Source organism: Camelus ferus, chromosome 2 (assembly GCF_009834535.1).
Source record: "Camelus ferus isolate YT-003-E chromosome 2, BCGSAC_Cfer_1.0, whole genome shotgun sequence".
In the NCBI taxonomy this organism is placed as follows: Eukaryota; Metazoa; Chordata; class Mammalia; order Artiodactyla; family Camelidae; genus Camelus; species Camelus ferus.
The window spans coordinates 83,996,368-84,016,097 of NC_045697.1; the positions used below are offsets into that span (position 1 = coordinate 83,996,368).

The 19,730-nt window shown below is 38.2% G+C and overlaps 1 protein-coding gene and 2 long non-coding RNA genes across 7 annotated transcripts in view; 2 read left to right on the forward strand and 1 right to left on the reverse strand.

Moving 5' to 3' along the window:
- LOC106729726 overlaps positions 1–19,730 on the reverse strand; it is a 280,510-nt gene that overhangs the window by 69,346 nt on the left and 191,434 nt on the right. The window lies entirely within an intron of this gene.
- SYNPO2 (synaptopodin 2) overlaps positions 1–19,730 on the forward strand; it is a 156,559-nt gene that overhangs the window by 43,467 nt on the left and 93,362 nt on the right.
- LOC116658235 overlaps positions 4,827–19,730 on the forward strand; it is a 33,259-nt gene continuing 18,355 nt past the window's right edge. The window contains exons 1-2 of the long non-coding RNA XR_004313506.1: positions 4,827–12,327; positions 19,189–19,532. This is a non-coding gene — a long non-coding RNA (uncharacterized LOC116658235). The remainder of the gene's footprint in view (positions 12,328–19,188; positions 19,533–19,730) is intronic.

A 19,730-nucleotide genomic window follows, 5' to 3' on the forward strand; every position in this document is an offset into this window, starting at 1 on the left:
AAAGAAACTATTGGCTCACGTAACTGTGAAGTCCACTGGGAGAAACAGCTTTAGGCATGGCTTGATCGGCTGGTGTCCACGACTCCACCAAATCCAGGTCTTTCTCTCTTCAGTTCTTTGCTTGGTTTGTTAACTTCTTTCTAGGCAATGTCTCCCCTTGTGGTCCTAAGATGACTCCCAGTTATTGCAGAGGCAACATGCTTCCCTATCTATAGCTGATGGGAATAAAGCATATTTGTCCTAAGAATTCCCAACAAATCATACTGGATTAAGGCACATGCTCACCCCGACCCAGTCACTGGGCAGAGAAATGGAATGCGCGGTTACTTAGTGGAGCTTCAGATCCCTTGTTCGCAATCCCCAGTGTGATGCCAGTGAACTACCCAAACCACCAAAGAGAAATTTGTGACTGTTGGAATGGTGAGAATGGAGGCTGAAGACATAACCAACTACATGGTAAATCTTAGAAATAGCAGACTTTAGAATCTATAGCCGGACTTTCTGAACTAGCTAAACAAACTGGTGAGCTCTACAAAACAGTCTTCTAGTTTCCACAGGTACCACTTGTGACAGTGAGCCACCATAGCCTGTGGGACTTTTTAACAGTTCTGTTGGGAAAGGCCTTCTTTATATTGAGCATAAATTTCCTTCCTCTTGTCCTTCATCCATTGAAAGTTGTTTTACCTTTGTGGCCACAAAGAGAGAATTAAACTCTTCTACATTACAGGCCTCCTAATATATATTAAAATAGTTCTTACGCTCATCCTTTGTCTCTCTTTTCCAGGCTCAACATCTCCCATTCTCTTATCTGTTATTGATGTTGAAAGGTTTAAAACACCCTCACTCTTTTGGCTTCTCTTCTTTGTATGAATTCTGGCTAATCAATTCCACACTTAGACACACAGTTCCATATACTGACAATAGTGACTCCCAATGTGGCCATTGGGAAGTGGTTTATTGTCATATGTAGAAAGATATTGAGGAAAGAAGACTAAATCTTGTAGAGAATAACTTTAATAGTCTGTAGAATCAGTCTCGGGATGGTCCTACAGCTGTTCCTTGGGGGTAGACAGCTTTCTTCCGCTTCTTTGTCTATCTCTCCCACCTAGAAACACTGAGGAAATTTAGTTACACTTTCAACCTAATACCATTAACTAGTAACTGTTAAGTCTGTGGTCTCCTTTTCTTCTCCCTTTCATGAAAATGTGCACTGGTATCAACTCTGAAAAGGGCTGGTCCCCATCAGACACAGGAGAAGCAGGAAGAAGTTGAGGACTGATTTAAGGAAAGCCTCTGATACCTATCTGGAACTCCTTCCTCTTCAGCCAGCCCTCCACCAGATCTTGTAAATCTACTTCTACTTACACCTCCAGCACATTCTTTTTCTTCCAACTTCACTGCCACCACTAGTCCAAGCATCATCATCATCTCCTTATGGCTCCTGCAGTGATCTCCAAAATGCTCTCTTCCCATCCTCTGGTCAATTTTCCAAGGAGCAACCAGAGAACTTTCTACTGCAAATAGGATCATGCCTGTCTTTACTCAAAACTCTGATCGATTTTCACTGCACTCAGGATGGATACAAAATGCCTCACGTGGTTTGCAAGGCCTGCACATGTCCAACCCCATCTCCCCCCAATCTCCGGGTTACTCAGTACATTTCATGTATGTTCACTTTCGTTCAGTTTTGTCAGTGGAATAGCTCTTCTCTTCCTCGGGGCCTTTCTCTATGCTCCCTGTGCTACTTGGAGCTCTCACCATCTCTTTGCCTGGCTAGCTCCTACGAACCATTCCCTCTCAGCCCAAGGATCATTTACCCTCCATTCTTTCCTGATAGCCTGATTTTTGGACCCCATTTTATATTCTCTAAAAGCCTTCTCTTCTTTTCTTTCAGAGCACCTATATGTGTATAATGGTTTACCCTTATTCACGGCTTTGCTTTCCTCAGTTTCCATTACCTGTAGTCAACCTCAGTCTGAAAATATTAAATTGAAAGTTCCAGAAATAAACTGTAAGTTTTAAATTGCACGCCATTCTGAGTAGTGGAATGAAGTCTCCCGCCCTCCAGCTCAGGCTTCCCGCCTCCCATCCCTATTCCTGACCATTGACATCCTCTACTCCTGACATCCAGCCATCAACATCGTCATGGCTCCATGATCCAGGATCACCTGAAGCAGATGATCCTCCTTCTGAGGTACCATCAGAAGGTCAGCAGTAGCCTGACACTGTGTCACAATGCTTGCCTCATTTGCCTCACTTCATGTGTTTCTTGAATAATTCTAAAAAGTCTCTAGAAAAGTTACTGTTATAAAAGTTAGAACAGTACTTAAAAAATGTGTTTTTTCACTGATAGCCTCACTATGATTCTCCCTAAAAGTGTCTTTTTTTAATTGTCAGATTTTCAGTGTAGCCATGGTAATACATAATTTAATCTCTGCTTCAGAAGTTGCCTTAAAATATATTGAGTTTTTAAAATCTGTACTGAATATATATATGTGTGTGTGTATATATATACACACACACACACACACACACACACACATACACATATATATATACTTATTTTCAGATGCTTTGAAAACTAATCCACCATTACTTTTTGGGGGAGGCGGGAGGGGCAAGGAATAATGACATCATTCAGAAAGCCAGTAGAACAAGAAGATGTCAGACTAATGTCCTGGAGAACCATCTTCCACCATTACTTTTTATTTTTTCCGTTGCTATTGCTGAGTTGAACATATTTTAAACACGCAACAAACTGGCTGGGCATCTAGACAAACACATTTTGTTTTTATAAACTTCAATTTTTGAAGGATAACGATAACTTTGCCTTTTTTCTCTCTCTTCTCATAATAGGATTTCCACAGGGGAGCTTTTTTATACCTTCAGCAGAGTCTCTGCAGTGGAAATACTGCTCTGTGTAAAAAGATTATGACAGTGTATAGATTTTCACTGTCAAACACCTTCCTTTGGGTAAATATTTATGTGAAACGAGGCACAGAATTTAAAATAGCCCTAAAGAAGCTGCGCTCTCTCCTTGACGACAACAAAAACAAAAAAGTTTGTGTATTAACTGTTGGCTTAACAGTGTCTGGCATAGAGACATAAAGACAAAAATATACTTTGGCTCGGCAATATTTATAGCATTGCCAGTTTAACCATTGTGCCCTATTTAGGAATATTTTTTGAGTGAGCTTTATTTTAGTGTCCAAGAACACAGTCATAAGCTGATGGCAGGGAAGCTCACGCTGACTGCAAAAGGCAGCAGAATACATGCATGTGCTGTGCCATGAAGGAAAGAGAGGGAACTCACATTGTAAAAATCCTCCTAAATTCTTAACACACTGACATAGAAGACATGGATAACAGTGGGGTAGCTGCTTGGAAATGTTGTGCCATGCTTTAAGTGCTTTTGTAAGAAACACTGTCTTTATGAGTTTATAAATGAGAAAGGCGAGAGATTCCATTTTATCATTCTGAGTAATGCATTTCCACATATGGCAGCAGCTTGTTTACATGGCACGCCCTCCATCAGAGAATGAGCTACTCCAGAGAGTGCGCATATCCCAGATATCTGGAAGCTCAGCTAAAAGGGGTCATCACTTTACACTTTGAATCTTTCTAACGTTTATATAATCTTTGCTTTCAAAACTAAAAATAATTGCCATTGTACAACAGATCTATTAAAAATCTACACATCCTGTCTTGACTTACTTAATGGAGTATTGCCTGTCATAATTTAGCCTCCTTGGAGACTCCACGTTCTCACCTGATCATCACTTTCTGAATCATGTTGTGTTAAAATTGTGAACGTGTTGTCATTTATACTAAAGGATGCTAGGTTGCCATGTACGAAGCATGTTTAGCTTCTTCTCTTTCACTTTTTAGCTTTCAGTGCCCTGTCAGCATTTGTGTTTCTCATTCCATCTCCCCTCCCTTCTTAATTTTCTGTTTCTAATCACCTGTGGGTTAGAAACCGTTATTAGAATTATTTCCAAAATAAGAGTTAATTTGCTTTAAGTGATCACCTGAAAAATTATCCTATGATTCAAGCATGAGAACTTACATTTTTTCACTTATTCAGCAAATATAAGTTGCATGCCTACTTTGTGCTTGTTACTGGACTGGGGACACAATGGTGGGAAGAATGGTCTCGTCGTCAAGAGAGACGTGTGTATGATGAGATGAGTGTTGTAACTGAGGAGGGATCCTCACTCCCAGCTTGGGGTAGTCAGGGAAATCACCACAAAAGAGGCAATGTTTGAAGCTGAGTCCTCAACAAGAAATCTTGACAGAGTTTTTTCAGATGAAGAAGGTAGTGATGACGGGGTGAGGCTAGGAGGAGAAGAAGGAGGGAGAGAATTCCAGGCAAAGGTTTTCCTCATGCCTCTCCTGTCACTCCACCTCAGTCTCCTTTGAGAGCTCCTCTTCTTCCTATTGATTAATGCTGATGTTCCTCTGGCTTTTTAAAAAAATTGAAGTATAGTCAGTTTACAATGCTGTGTCAGTTTCTGGTGTACAGCGTAATGTTTCAGTCATACATATACATACATACATTCCTTTTCATACTCTTTTTCATTAAAAGTTACTACAAGACATTGAATATAGTTCCCTGTGATATACAATATAAATTTGTTGTTTATCTATTTTATATATAGTAGTTAGTATTTGCAAATCTCGAACTCCCAATTTATCCCTTCCCAACCCCTTCCCCCACTGGTAACCGTAAGTTTGTTTTCTGTGTCTGTGAGTCTATTTCTGTTTAGTAAATAAGTTCATTTGCTTTTTTTTTTAAGATTCCACATATGAGTGATATCATATGGTATTCTTCTTTCTCTTTCTGGTTTACTTCACTTAGAATGACGATCTCCAGGTCCATCCATGTTGCTGCAAGTGGCATTATTTTATTCTTTTTTATGGCTGAGTAGTATTCCTGAACTCTTGTCATTATCAATCTCACTACTCCAGACTCACTCATGGCTGCCATTACCATTTCTTATAGAAGACTTTTAAATCATTTGGACATGGCTTTTTAATGTTCTATCTCTAGAGCATCTCTCTTCTCTACTCCAGACCATCATATTCAACTGAATGCTAGATGTATCTATCTTAATGTTTGACAGACATCTCAAGTTCAACTTTCCCCCCAAATCTGCTTCTCCTTCTGGGTTCTTTATGTTAGGGAGGGGCACTGCTAAACACATCTAACCGGTTTCTTAAGTCAGAAATCTTGGCTTCCTCCTTGCTCCTTCCTTTCAATTCACCAGTTGGGCTCAATTCTTTCTGTTGAACATCTTTTTAATTTAATTTATCAACTTCTGTTCATTCAGGACACTATCAATCTTTTCCTCTATTGCTTCTAAAACCTACTGACTGGTCTCTACCCCCACAAAGCAGCCAGAATGATCTTCTAATAAAATAGAGTAAATCCTATTGCTGACCTGGCTTAAATACTTAAGGTTTCCAGTTGCCTTCAGGATGAACACTCTGAATAAATCTGCACTTCCACTCTCCTATCCTACTCCAACTTGGTCATGCCTGGCCATTTATCTATTCTTTCTCCCTGCATGAAGTGTATCCCCTGTGTATTACCTTGCTAACTCTGTCTTAAATCAGGGAAGCTTTTCTGATCCCCTTGACTGGAGTAGGGTATCCTTTCTATGAGCCATCTCAATGATTTACCTGTGGGATCTAAAATTTTAAAGTGACTGAGTGACAACATGGAGAAGTTAATGCCACTGAAAGAAGATTTCTATTACTTACATTTCCATAGAGGAAGAGGGCATGCCAGGCCATGCAGGGCCACATGGAGAAGCACCAGTGTTGGTCAGGATGTAGAGAAGAGTGAAGGGAAGGCATAGACCACAGTCTTTATTGTGTTTTCCATGAGAAAGGCAAAACAGGGCAGGAAAACAGTTTAGAGTTGGCTAGTTTGAATAATTCCAGCAGGCTCTGGGGCATAGGGATGGTCCTAGTTGTCTGGTACCTGGACCTGCATTGATTTAGGCAGGGGAAATCCTGGCTTGGTGAGTAAGAGTTAGATAAAGAAGATGGTTGCTGGTATGGACTCAGGATTGGCTGCTTTGCATATGAAAGGAGTGCTCTCAGGCATGTTTATCATTTTAGGAATTAACTAGCCCTGGGAGGGGCAGTCTCTCTCTAGCCAGAAATGCCCCCTCCAAGATGTCAAAACCTCAAAAAATATAGACAATAAAAACATGATTAATACACTACCCTATCACCTGTTGTGGTATGGTACATATCTCACTGTGTTGCATACATCTCCCAAACTTGCTAAACTGTAGGCTTCTTGTGAGCAAGGCTCTTGTCTATCTTGTTCATTACTGTAGCCCCATTGCCCAGAGGAATGTCTCTCACTTGGTAGATGCTTAGTAAATACTATTGGAATGAAGAAAAAAAAATGAATAGGCACCTTTCTACCTGGAATATGTGGTTAGTGTTTCACCTGGAAAGCACAACATTTTTTCCTAAACATAGATTTTGTTTTACCAGTTAATTAAATATATTTTTATTTGGTTTGAATTCGAGGGCTTTTTTTCCTTTCAAACTAAGTTAAGCTTAATCTGGTTCAGCATAATGTGCATTTTTGAAACTCTACAAAGAAACCAACACATTCCTATGTTCCTTGCACTGGCCAGTGGTTCTTTACCAGGGGGAGTTTTGCCCTATGGGGGACATTTGGCAATGTCTGGAGACATTTTTGGTTCTCACAACTGGCATCTAGTGGATGGAGGCCAGGGATGCTGCTAAATATCCTACAATGCACAGGACAGCCCCCTGCAATAAACAGTTATCCAACCTAAAATGTCAATAGTGCTGACATTGGAAAAACCTTCTGTTAGAGGATGATGCATTTGACAAGTTTACCTAAAAAGACCTTACACAAGCAACCATGTCCCCGGACTCCTCCATGAAGCAATGACAAGCTAACTAGCAGATATCTTAGAGGTAAAGACATCAGCCCTGAGGGGAAAAGTAATTTTTAAGGGAGGATACATGGCAGGCTGCAAGAGAGGGTTTCAGTATTTGATCAGACACCATGAAAGGAAGTTTAAGTGGACTGATACATAGCATGGCAACACTGAGGTTTGGGCTTAAAATGAAATTAGAGGCTTTTTAGCTGAGGGTTAAAAGGTATGACTAAGTTAGCATAAGTGATGTGGGGGGAAGGGAACAATCATATAGAGTTTGTAACTCCAAAATTGCTCTCCTTAAAATTGGAGTTGTCTTCTTAAGCTTAACATGCTGCCATTGATCAAAGTAATGCTGTCATACCTTTTTGGAACTGTTTTTAGAACTTGTGTCAGGTTCTTTTGAATAGCATCAGAAGTTGCAAACATTGCCTTTTTAGGCAGGAATTTGCTTTTGGGGAATAAAAATCAAGTTATTTGGACCTCTATATGGTGAATTAAAGAAAATCATTCATGCTCCTAATACCATGTTTATAAAAATCAAGGACAGGCTATAAATTAAATAAATCTGACTTTAAAGGCAATTCTAAAATAGAGTTTCAGAAATATCTTGAGCTAAGTCAGTGTCATTGGAATAAGCGTATAGCATCTCATGATGACCATTTTCAGAAGAAATGCTCATATTGAGGTATGAGTGTTAGCAAAATGTTACTTGATAGTCATATTGATTTCAGTGCCACAAATATGTGGAAATAATGCCAGGTTTGTGTACAACTAAATTTCTATCAGCATGTGAATGTTTAGAATGGGTTTTATAGTGCTTTTTGTATGTAAAAGTTTAATCTTTTCTTTTTCTCCCCTAGTTTTATTGAGATATAATTGACATATAACATTGTATTCATTTAAGGTATACAATATAATGACTTGATAATATGGGTATATTACAAATGATCGCCACAAAGGTTACAAATTTTTTTCCTTATGATGAGAAATTTTAAGATCTACTCTTTTAGCAACTTTCAAATATACAATATGGTATTGTTAACTGCAGTTACCATACTGTACATCACATCCCCAGAACTTTTTAATCTTATTAACTGGAAGTTTGTATTTCAGTTACAAATCATCCATTTTCCTCACCCTCAATCCCAAGCAGTTTGCTTTGGAACAGTCCTGATTTTAAAACTGAAAGTTCCTTCTCTTGGGAAACCCCTTAGTCCTAGGCAAATTGAGATGGTTACCAAACTCCCAGTCTCTTAGCTAACTCCTCTGTTCTTTTTCGACTATCTACAGTGAAAACAAAACAATGCCCTTCCATAATAAAAAAAAAAAAAAAAAGGAAAGGACATATTCATATTGGGAGCAGCATAGCAACTTGAGTCAAACAGCAAATATGTTAGTTGAAAACAAGCTGAGCTAATCACTAACTTTCATACTGATTCAAACTGACGTCAGAAGCTCTATTTTACGGTGATGGTAGGCCATGTTGTACCAACCAACAATAATAACAACAACAACTGCAATAATAAAAAAAAATTTTATGTTCTATCCATCATGCTTATCATATTTGTTTTGGTTCCTTACGAGAGATATTTTGACAACTGATGTCTTTGGGCAAGGAAATAACAGGCATATTTAGCTCTTCAGTGGCTTTGTACTGTGCATCTAGCAATTATATCAATGCCTGAAAGATGAATTATGGTGGAGTTTGAGAGTTAACATTAAAAATATACATCACTGAGGGGGCACTTAAGGTTATACAGATAGGGAAGAGGATGGTGTGGTGGTAAAGCACTGGGGGGTCAGGAGGAGCTGTGTTTGCGTCCTGCCTCACCACTTGACTGGTGTATGACTTTGAACCAGTTCCTTCATGAAACAGGCAGGCACAACTATGATACTTGTCTCCTGGAACTTCTGTTTATTAAATGATAATGGATGTACAATACTTAACACTGTGCCTAGCTTGTAGTAAGCACGAAATAAATGTGAACCATTATTATCTGCATTTACCAAAAGTTTCTATAATGTGTATTCCTGTTGTATTTGAGTCATGCTATTTCTTTAATTTCTTATTTCCTATCCATTACTTTTTGTAGAAGGGTCTTGTTTAAAAAATAAACAAAGAACACAAATAATTCTGATAAAAGATGGTTTGCTATGTATCATTCTAGGTTCCAAAGATCAATACTAGTGTTACTCTAAAAGAATATTGATAGGAAAAAATCACGCATGATATAAAACCCTTGGTAGATGTCCGAAATCAGGATGAATTAAAGAAAGAAAAAAAAGAAATTCTGAAACTAAAACTGAACAATTAAAAGGAAAAAAAAAGAGGCAGTAAATATTAGAACCAGATTTGAACTACTAGTATATCTTGCAAGCAACTTTATGTATATCTTAGGCAGGAGACATTGAAACATATCTTAGTTGGGTGAGTCAAGAAAGTAAGATGTGTTGTCCATATGTATTAAGATAAATATATCAGAATCCAAGTCATGACAACCTAAGGTAATTGCTATACAGGTTTTAAAAAATAAGATAATGTGCCCCAAACTGTCCTGTATAATTATCTTCTACAGTTCCATATCATAATGACTTCGAAACTAGTTTTGTGACATACGTAGAATCGAAATTGTCAACAATTTGTCCCACAGAAGTTTTTCTTATGGCTGTTTTGAAAGCAGCTCCTGGCTGAATAGTTTAACACTTTTTAAAACTCTTTTCATTAAAACACCTTGGAAAAGCAAGATATGTCTGTAGGGCATTGTAGATAAAGGCATGTCGGGGATCACGGGGATCACGTGGTCATCTACAAAGCTAACCAGAGTTAGAGTGAATGAAAAGAAAGGGGTAGGGGGAGGGCATATGAAGCAACTTTCATCCAGAAAGTTCCCTACGTAATAAGTAGGTCCAGAGGCCATAAACTTAAAAATATGTGTTCTGCTCTAGTGTATATGGTTTTATTTTCTGTGTGAGACCTAACTTTGAAGGTCTAGAAAGAAAGGTAAGACATGAGGCAAAACTAGCACTTTCTTGCCAAATGAGGGTTCACGATGTGCTGCTGGGTGAGCTCCAATGCTATTTTGAATACTGGTGACAGATGATTAGGAGAGGTCACTGACTTTCTCGTTTTTCCTGCGATCTAGTTTTAGAAATCTGCCACCCAAAAAGAAGAAAACAGCTCTCAAAAGGATTCCACATTCTGGAAGTGAGACCCTGGGTTAGCCCGTTCTCCTGTGTGTGCCTCCACGTCATTTGCTCCCTCTCTGTCGTGTTCTGACTGTAAAATTACAGCAGTGGTTGGTTATTCCTTTTATGCTCTTTAAACTTTATTGGAGTCGGTATAGTGCATTTTCTGTCTTCATTAATAATGTTGGAGATTGTAAAATCCTAGAAAGTTACGCTAAGGTATGCCTGTTCTTTTTTCTAAATGTCTTACGTAAAGTGCTGAAAGAATGCTATGAGTATTTCAAGAATGAAATCAATAAAAGTCTTTCTGTTTTTCTGTAAAAATCAGTATGGCTAAAAGAAATACATTTAGGCTAGGATTTTTGGGTCAAGCCCTTTGAGTTGACTAAATTCACTTTTCACTGAATTGATTAGTTGTCTTGCTTTTATGAAGTTATAGCTAAAATTTTTGACCAAACACTCTTCTTAATCTCTCTGTTCTATAAGATGAGTTTTTTTTGCTGGTGTTTTAAGTTTTACAAGAAATCACATTCTTACTTGACTTTAAGTCAGTTTATTTCACCTTGAGACAGATTGAATTCTATGAACTTTAGAGTCTCTGGTGATAAACTTCTCTGTCATCTCTGTATTATCTCTTTTGCAGCCAGATGGGGAAAATGGTTTACATCAGGCACAATGTATATTTGAACAATAAGGTCACAAGCAGAGTTATATTACCTTTTATGGGCAGTGAGACATGTAACGTGTTGCAGCCTTCCCCTTTAAGCTACATAGCAAATGGGACACAGCACTTTGTTTTTATGCCTGGATTCCTATATGATATTATTTTCTAAGCATATTCATGTCAACAACCTGAGCCTCATTTAAAGCAGCATTTCCTCTTAAACTGTAGAGGAGGAGGATGACCTTTATTCCAGTCCTCTTCAGTTTGATTAAGTCCACCTGAAATAAGTTTATTGCCTCAAACTCGGCTCTTATCCTCTGTGTCTTGAGCTCTCTTCCCCTCTCTGTATGGGGGGCGGGAAATCAGTACTCTGTCAGTGAGGTCTGGCCCAGAAGAAGAAGTCATCACACTTCTGCTTTAGGATCTATTCCCTTTTTAAAAGGCAATTTTGAACTATATGGAAAATTAAAGCAACTTAAGGGAATGGAACAGTTTAATTCTAGCATGTGGGATATGTTTTAAATTCTGGTAGGAAATGCTTCCATATATATATATGTATGGGTTTTTTTTTTCTTTTTAGGACAGTGTAGTTGAGGAATTAGCATGACTTAAATAATAATGAGAGATTGGATACCATTATCACCATGGTCTAAATTGCTTTCTGTTTAGCGTCACCCTAGTTTTGAGGATCTGATTAATGTTTGGCATTTCCAGCAAAACATAAAGAATTTTAAATGTCTGTGATGGTCAAAAAGGAAACTTCTTTGGCTAGTTAACACTGCAAGCAAAAGCAAAAAACAAAAAACCCTCTTCTTTTCTCTCTGTAAAAATTGTTTAAAGAGTGGTTCAAAGTGTTTGGTTTAGAGCTCACTTAATATTTCCAACAGTGGCTATGAAAGATGGAATTTTTAAAGTTCGTTGATTGCACTAATATGATCCAGATTGTTAAGATCTTGGTTCATAGGAACAACATTAAGAACAAATTAATCAAGTATAGGATAAAAATCAGCAGTAGGAATAAAAGGTAAATTTTCTTAAGGAAAGAAGCAGTTGGGACATACAGTGCTTGGGAGTCATGTTTTTTTGGAGTGGTTCTCAAACTCAAGAGAGTATAGTGATAACCTGGTGGGCTTGTTAAACCAAACATCACTGTTTCCACCCCCACAGTGCTGATCCAGGAGGTCTGGGATAAGGTCCAATAATTTGTATTTCTAATAAATTCTAAGTTCCAGGAACCACACTCAAAACTACTGTTCCATCAAAACAGGCTATCCTGCGATCAGAGTGCAAACTGAGTGCTCTCCCGTTGGTGCTTTTGGCCCCAGGTAATGTCCCTCTCCTGGCCCCAAAATGGAAAGAGGGGATTTTTCTCCTTCAAATGCCATATTCCTGGAATCATGATCATTGCCCACTTTCTTTTTTTATTCCAGAAGTACTTTCTCCACCATATCCATCCCCTAATTGTACATGGAGAATTCATATACATATACAAGTTTTTATTACAGTGTGGAAAGAACTGATGTACATCAATTTACAATGAAGGTAAATTACAAGCACATCATGTCATGTTAGTTGGTTAGCTTGTCACAGGCTTAAAGCATTGAATAAGCACTTAGACTTGCTCCTCTCTGGTTAGCAGTGAAGGATCTTTCTTGACCTAACCCACTGGAGAGTTTTAAAATAACAAAGCTTGGGTCCCACCTCGGACAAATTACATAAAAATCTCTGAATGGGGACTTGGTAATTAAAACTTGCCCAGGTAGTTCTAATGTGCGGCCAGGGTTAAGAACCATTGGTGACCCTAACCATGTATTGTCACTGGTAATCAGTGGGATGAGATCGCCCCTGTGGGGAGGAAACTTAGTTCTTGAGGGGCAAAAAACAAAACAAAACAAAAACTTAGCTGTTATACTGGTTTGTGGGCCTCCAAAGGGCCACAACACATACATGTATGGTGTGTAGCACATCTGCAGTACTAGCATTTCATGGGGATGGGGACAATTAGGAAAAAAGACTCTTCAGAAAATGATCATGAAAAAAAGATTGAGAAATAACTGCTTTAAACCCTGGGAGACTGCTGTTGGTTTTCAATACTCCAACTTCCCTTTAAAATCTAGTGCAAATCTATTTGGGGCTCTTGTAGATAGTGGTAGGGAAAAATATCATTTTAAAATTCTATCACATGTTGATCATCTAGCTAGGTGCTTTTACATATAGTATCAAGTTAATTCTCACTACCCTGTATTTTTCCTCTAGAACATTCATCAAAATTATGATTAGTTTTGCTTCATTCTGGCTTCGTAATATTTTATTTTGGTCGGTTTGCATCAAAGGTGTGCTCAAAAGAAAAGCAAGTTATTATCTCTAGGAATTATCTAACCTGAGAAAGGCAGTGTCTCTCCAGTCAGTGAGGTCCCAGATGTCAGAGCACCAAGAATACAGGAAATAATAAAATAAAGTTAATGTAGTTAAATATAGTTAATATAGGGTTGTGTCCCTGAAAGTCAGAACCGTTATACAAATTGTGGAAAAGGAGGAAGATATTCAAATGTGCAAATAATGTAACCAGGCATTATTAAGGTCCATTTCTACATAAATAGAAAGTTTTACCCAAGTATAAAGTTGTTCAAGTCTTCATGCATTTGTGTGCATAAATTGAGAAAAATCATCCTTCCTAAACAGTGAGATCTTTTGGGAGGGAGCTGGAGGAGGGAGGATTTGACTGACATTATGGCCTAATTAATTCTGTCTCCGATCTTACTTCTCTTTGTGCTTAGTTTGTGCAGAGACACTATGTAACAATGCAAGTTCAGAGCAGATACTTTCTGTTACCAGGCAATACAGTACATGGAGAGACAGCAAGTTTGTTGGGACCCAAGAGTGAAAATATATAGCTTCCAAATTGGACCAGGAGTTTTATTATTGCTGTCATGTTATTTTTACTGTTCAGCAAAAAGAAGGCAATGTTTCACTCTGAAAAGAAACTAGACTATGCAGTCATCTAGGCCAGGGTTGGAATTCTAACTGAGCTGTTTACTGTGTAACCTTGGGCTACATACGTTACTTCTCCAAACATGAGTTTTTTCATCATAAAATGTAAATTATATCTGTTCTTGAGATTGGAAACAATTGAGGAGCAAAACATGGGAAACAGAAGATTTAAATGTAAAAAATTTTAAATGAAATTAAGCCCAGTTTGAGGATGTAGCCAAGATGTACAGCCATAATGAGCTTCTTAATATTTTACCTCAGCATTAAACTTCCCCACTCAGGCCCAGGCAAAGCTGGGAGAGCCCACTCTTCTCAACTTAGCACGTGTACTAACTGAGAACAGATCCTGAGTAAAGGGTCTTCTGAAGGGGGAAGAGCAAGAGGTCCCCTAGGCTTGCTCAGGACCTCCTGCCAGACTCAACCACCAGGCAAGGCCCTCCTCCTCCAAGAGTGAGTGAGGAGTGGTAAAGAGGAGACAATAGGTCCCCACCTCCTCACCCTGGAAAAACCAGAAGTGGGACGGAAAGCCCCTTACACTACTGTGAGGATTATTATGAAGATAGATTACAGTTAATGTAGGCAAGATGCCCAGCCAGAGCATAGGCATTTTACATAGAAAGAGATAAATTCACCAAGACTTCATTTATCACATACAGATTATGCCTTCTTCTGATATTGAATTTCATGAAATAGCTCTCTTTTTAATCTTTTTTCTCTTATATAATACTCAACACTAAACTTTTTTTTGTTTTCCATTAAATGTTGATTTAGATATTATGAATAAACTTTTTAATTTATGAGAAAAGGGGATGTTCCGCCTGAATCTGAGTTACTTGTAATTGTGTATTCTGAATGAACTCATTGATTTTATATAAGATTCTCAAATTTCATTTCAGTAAGACTAGATTGGTGAAAATGCCAGAAATAATGTAATAGCAATCTGTAAACACAAGTATTAAATCTTACTATTCAGTTGTTCTTGTTGGCATTTTAGTTGATGACACTGGATGGTATTTAATTCATCTTTCCAGACAGAACAATTAAGCACATTCTCATTATTACACATACAGGTCAACAAAAGAGAGTTTGGTAGCTTTCAGCAATGATACTAAAATACACCATTAATCAAGTGCTTTATGTGTCAGGCCCTGTGCCAGGTGCTTTATAAAGCTTTGTTTCTAATCCTAGAACAACCCCAGAGGGAAAGATCATTATCCTAATTTGATAAAAGAGAAAACTGAAGCTCAGAGAGGTTGAGTAATTTTCCTAAAGTTACACATACAGATTGAAACTAGTAAAGTCAGGATTCTAACCTGCAAAGCCCACATTCTTTCCATTAAATAAGTCCTTCTGCCTCCCCTTAAAAAGAATCTAATGTGAAAAGAAAGAAAACAAGATTGTAGTTCCATTAGTGTAACCAATGAGTGGCCTTGGAACTTCACTTAATGGACGTGTAATAAAGGATAGTAAGACAACCCTTTTTTAACCCTCACACATGAGTTTAAACACATTATTCATTTCAGCTATAACGTTTGGTTGATTCCTCCAAACTACATTGAAAGTTTAGGGAAAATGAAACAAGTTTACTAGCATTGATTCTAATTTGAAGGTTTTAATGAGTACGCCCTTGTTTCTAAAGTTCTACAATACCCTATACTTCTTTCATTGGATTCATCACATTGGGACAGGATAGATGTTCATTATTCATTGATTATTTGAATGGATTAATTAATGACCAAAGGCATAGAGTTCTCAGAAATGAGTGTTAGAGAGTATCAACTTCAGGCAAGAACAGGAGAGACTCTGCAGGACCCAGCCTTTTTCCAATTGTAGCCATTCCTTTTGAAAATCAAAAAATTGCTCATTATTATGCACACCATGAAGCTCTCAATATTTTGTGCCATATAAAATATATATTGTCATATTTTCATAATTTGCATTTATAATTGCAAAATCACCCTGCTTATTATAGATTCCTAGGAATTAATATAGACTGCCAAAGACCACCAAAGTGAAGATCATAAGCCAGCATGAAATTGAGTATTGATGAGCTCCAAGAAGAGTCAGAGATACTGATCTCTTGTGGTCCTCTTGAATGAATTTTTCTCTAACAAGACTGGACTCCTCTGGGCTGGATGAGGAATGCGTCAGAATGCAATAAGGTGGAGCAGAGCCTGTGTTCCTTTCTCCTCTCCCAGAAGGTCGAGATTCCTGCTCAGGTCCTTGTCCATCTCTGCCCTCCTGGCCCACATCTGCCTACATGGTGTCTACAGCTCTCTCTTCAGATTCTGCCCCTAACTTCTCCTTAGCATTACCAATTACTTATGCATTTATTCTGATGTAGATTTTACTGTGTTATAAAATCACATTTTAATTTCAGATTTTAAAAATATCGAAGTATATGAACTTTGATATGATCATATTTGACAGTCTGTATACATCTTTTAAAACAAAAGAAGGCAATTTGCTTACAGATGTGCCTTGAATGTCTTCAAAAGTTCAACAACATTTCCCACCCCTCCCCCTCTTTTTTTTTTAACTTCAGGAAGATTATTCATGGGGGAAAGTCCTAGAGCGTATTTCCAAACTAAATACAAGTCGTAACACAAAGCACCCTTTTATATAGACTTGTCATTGCCATCTAGGGAATATGTATGTCTCAAAAGTGAAAGGATGCTCAACTAAAAAAGGGCATTTCTATTCTGGTCAAAGTCTTGACTGAAATTAAGTTTGTTGCCCATCTCTCTGTCTCAGAAGAACAGTCACATGCAGTCAGGAAAAGAAAGAGCAGCTGAAGGAACTCTAGGCAGTATTCAGGCATAAAACTGAGCTAGAGAGAAACATATATATTCTTGAAATAGATGGTATTTCCACACTTCCCATATTAACTGGTTAGTTGATCAACTGTCTTTCCAGATATAGATATATATACATATAGATGTAGATATAGTATGTGGATATATATATATATATATTGATATGTGTGCATCTATCTTTCCTTATCTATAGCTTTACACAGGGAAATATGTAACAAAGAATAATTACTAACACTTATAAAATACTTACTATGTGCCAGGCACTGCCTAAGCATCTTACACGTATTAACTCACTTAATCCTATGAGGGAAGTATAATATTATCATTTTTTCAGATGAGGAAACTGAGGTGTAATAAAATACATTGCCCAAGATCACACAGATAGTAGTGATGACCTGAACCCAGACAGTCTGGCTCCAGATTTCATGCTCTTTACCACCATGCCAAACTGCCCTGTCCTCAGAGAAGTTACAACATAATGGGAAGTGTAAATATTCACATATGAGAAGCTAAATGATCACTCAATTCCACAATATGAAATGTCTCACAATAGCATGTGCTTAGATGGTGCTTGGGCTCTGAGGCTGCAGATACAGAGGATGTGTTTCCCCCACCTGTTTTACTGTGGACCAAGGTAACCAGGAGAAGCTTCTCAGGAAGAGAAGAATTGAAGAATTAGGCCTTTTTAACTGGAAGAATTGGATGAGAGAAGCAGAGAACAGAAGGCATTCTGGGTGAGAGGAAGGGCTTGAGCCAATATTCGGAGATCAAAATGCACAAAGCATTGTTATAGGGGAGCAGTAAGAAGACCCGTCTACCCAAAGCAACAAGTTTAAGCAGAGAAAAATAGGAGGTGTGTTTCCGAAAGGTTGCTTAAATCCAGATGTTACAAGGATGTGACTGTCAGGCAAAGAATTTTGACTTCATTTCATAGATAAAGCTGAGTTGTCTTAAGAGGTCAAGAGCAAGAGTGGGAAAGTAAAAAAAAGTATTTGGGGAATATTAATCTGGCAACCATGTGCAAGAAATGAACGGATAAGAAAAAGGAAGCAGGGCCTTGCTCAGAAGTTTGTGCATTTTTCAAGATGAGGGCCTGGAATTCAACAGATATGTTTTAAATAAATAAAAAGGAAGGCATAAATTCTAGAACTAGTACTAAGGAAATATGAGTAGGAATTGTCTGAATTGTTATGGAAACCTAAGGGGAAAACATCAAAGATTATTTCAAAGGGTTTTAACCTGGGAAACACAGAGTAAGATGGAATCCAAATGAAAAGTAGAAACAAACTGGAAATGAAGAGAGAGATTAGGGATTTGAAGACAGATTTAGAAGCCATCTCATAGAGGGGGACTGATTTTGAAGAGAGACTAGGGGACTGATAAAGCTTTAGGTAATATCCATGGGAGAGGACTAGGAAGTAGAAGGAAAGTTCATGAAGGAAATTGAGAAGATGCAGTTATTAAAGTAGAAGCTGTGGAGCATCAGGATGGTGTAAGCTTTGTGGAAGCCAAGGAAGGAAGTGGTTTAAAGAAGTAAACTATGGTCAACAGTTCCAGGAGCTGAAGGGAGGAAAAGAATGCGAACGTAGAAAAAAGTCACTGAGCCAGCACTGGCACACTCACATTACACAGTGTATATGTAGTGGCCCCAACTTCATTCTGTCAACTTATTTTAATTTTGTCAACACAAAAATTATTCCTTATTGGGCAAATCAGTTCTTATTTAGACAGCCAATCAATAATGCTTATTGAGCACTCATAACAAAACAACAGGGAGGAAGCTTGGTGGGAGAGGTGGAGGCAAGTGTAACTCACAGTAAAATGTTTTCTGAACTGTAGGGCTAAGGTGATCTTAGTTCTAATTTCCTTTTCTTTAGACACATAGAGAGTAGATGCTGGAAGGTGAGATGGTGATAAGAAGCTTATGAATCAATCACACAACAAATCCCTAGAGTGTCCTGGCAAATTTGATCCATGTAATGGCTCTTTGAAACTGGGGTCTTTATTTGGAAAATCCATTCCCCGCAAATGCAGGGACCTAGTAAGTGCTGCTGATTTGAAAGGCTCTTGAGAATTAGTGAAGAGAAGAAGGCTTGGGTCCATCAATACACCCACCCATGCAGCCAGGAGCCATGTTTCACATCTCTCTGGTCTTTATTCTGTATGACCTAGTATTGAAGAATATGCGCTTGGGAATCAGGTCTGGATTCAAACCCTGGGTCCTCCGTTTATCAGAATTGTGATTTGGAAAGCCAATTAATCCCTCTGGACTTTATTTTTGTCATCTGTGAAGATGGAAGTAATAATTCTATATCAAAGATTATCGTTAAATGCTCTGTTCATGTGACACACTAAATACATGGTAGCTACTCTAATTATTATTTAAGGAGGTCCGACGGAAAGAATGGTGATTATCCTAGTTGATTATGAAGCCAGAGTAGTGTTAGAAGGTCTCAATCCTGATTCTTTTACTATACGATAAAATGACTTGCATCTTTAAATTTTTTCAAAGCCGTTCCATGTCTGCTAATACATGTTATTCTCACAACAAACCTGCGAATGAGTCAGTGTATTTGTTATTGCTCTTATTTTGCAGATGGAGAAAGAGGGCATTAGAAGAGGGCGAGGACTTGTTTCAGTCACAAAATGAGGTCACAGAGCCCGCACTGGAACCCAGGGCTGTTCATTCCTGTCAGAGCCTGATGGGAAAAGCCAAGAATCTGCTGCCACTTTTCGTGCCAAAATACCCCTCCACTTATGCAGTGAACACAATGCAGAGATGAGCTAACTCTCTAGTCACATCAAAGAGCTCCTTGTTGAACTTTCGACTTTTGGCAAGTCATGCATCATTTCTTAGCCTGAGCAATTCTCTGACACTTTTCCTGCCTGAACTTTTCTTTTTCAAGGCATTTTGCAGTTTACTCTTAGCATTCTTGAATAGTAGGTATTATTTTCATCCTTCTCACACCTCAGAAAAACATATGGTTTGTTATGTTTCCATTAGTCAGCATTACCCATCCAAATACTTACTTAAGTCAGAATATTGGCCTGGATATATGTGTGTGTACAGTTGTGGGGTCAGCGGGAGGGAAGGGTGGTTGACAAGGGGAAAAGCACAAGTGAAATTTAACCTCAAAG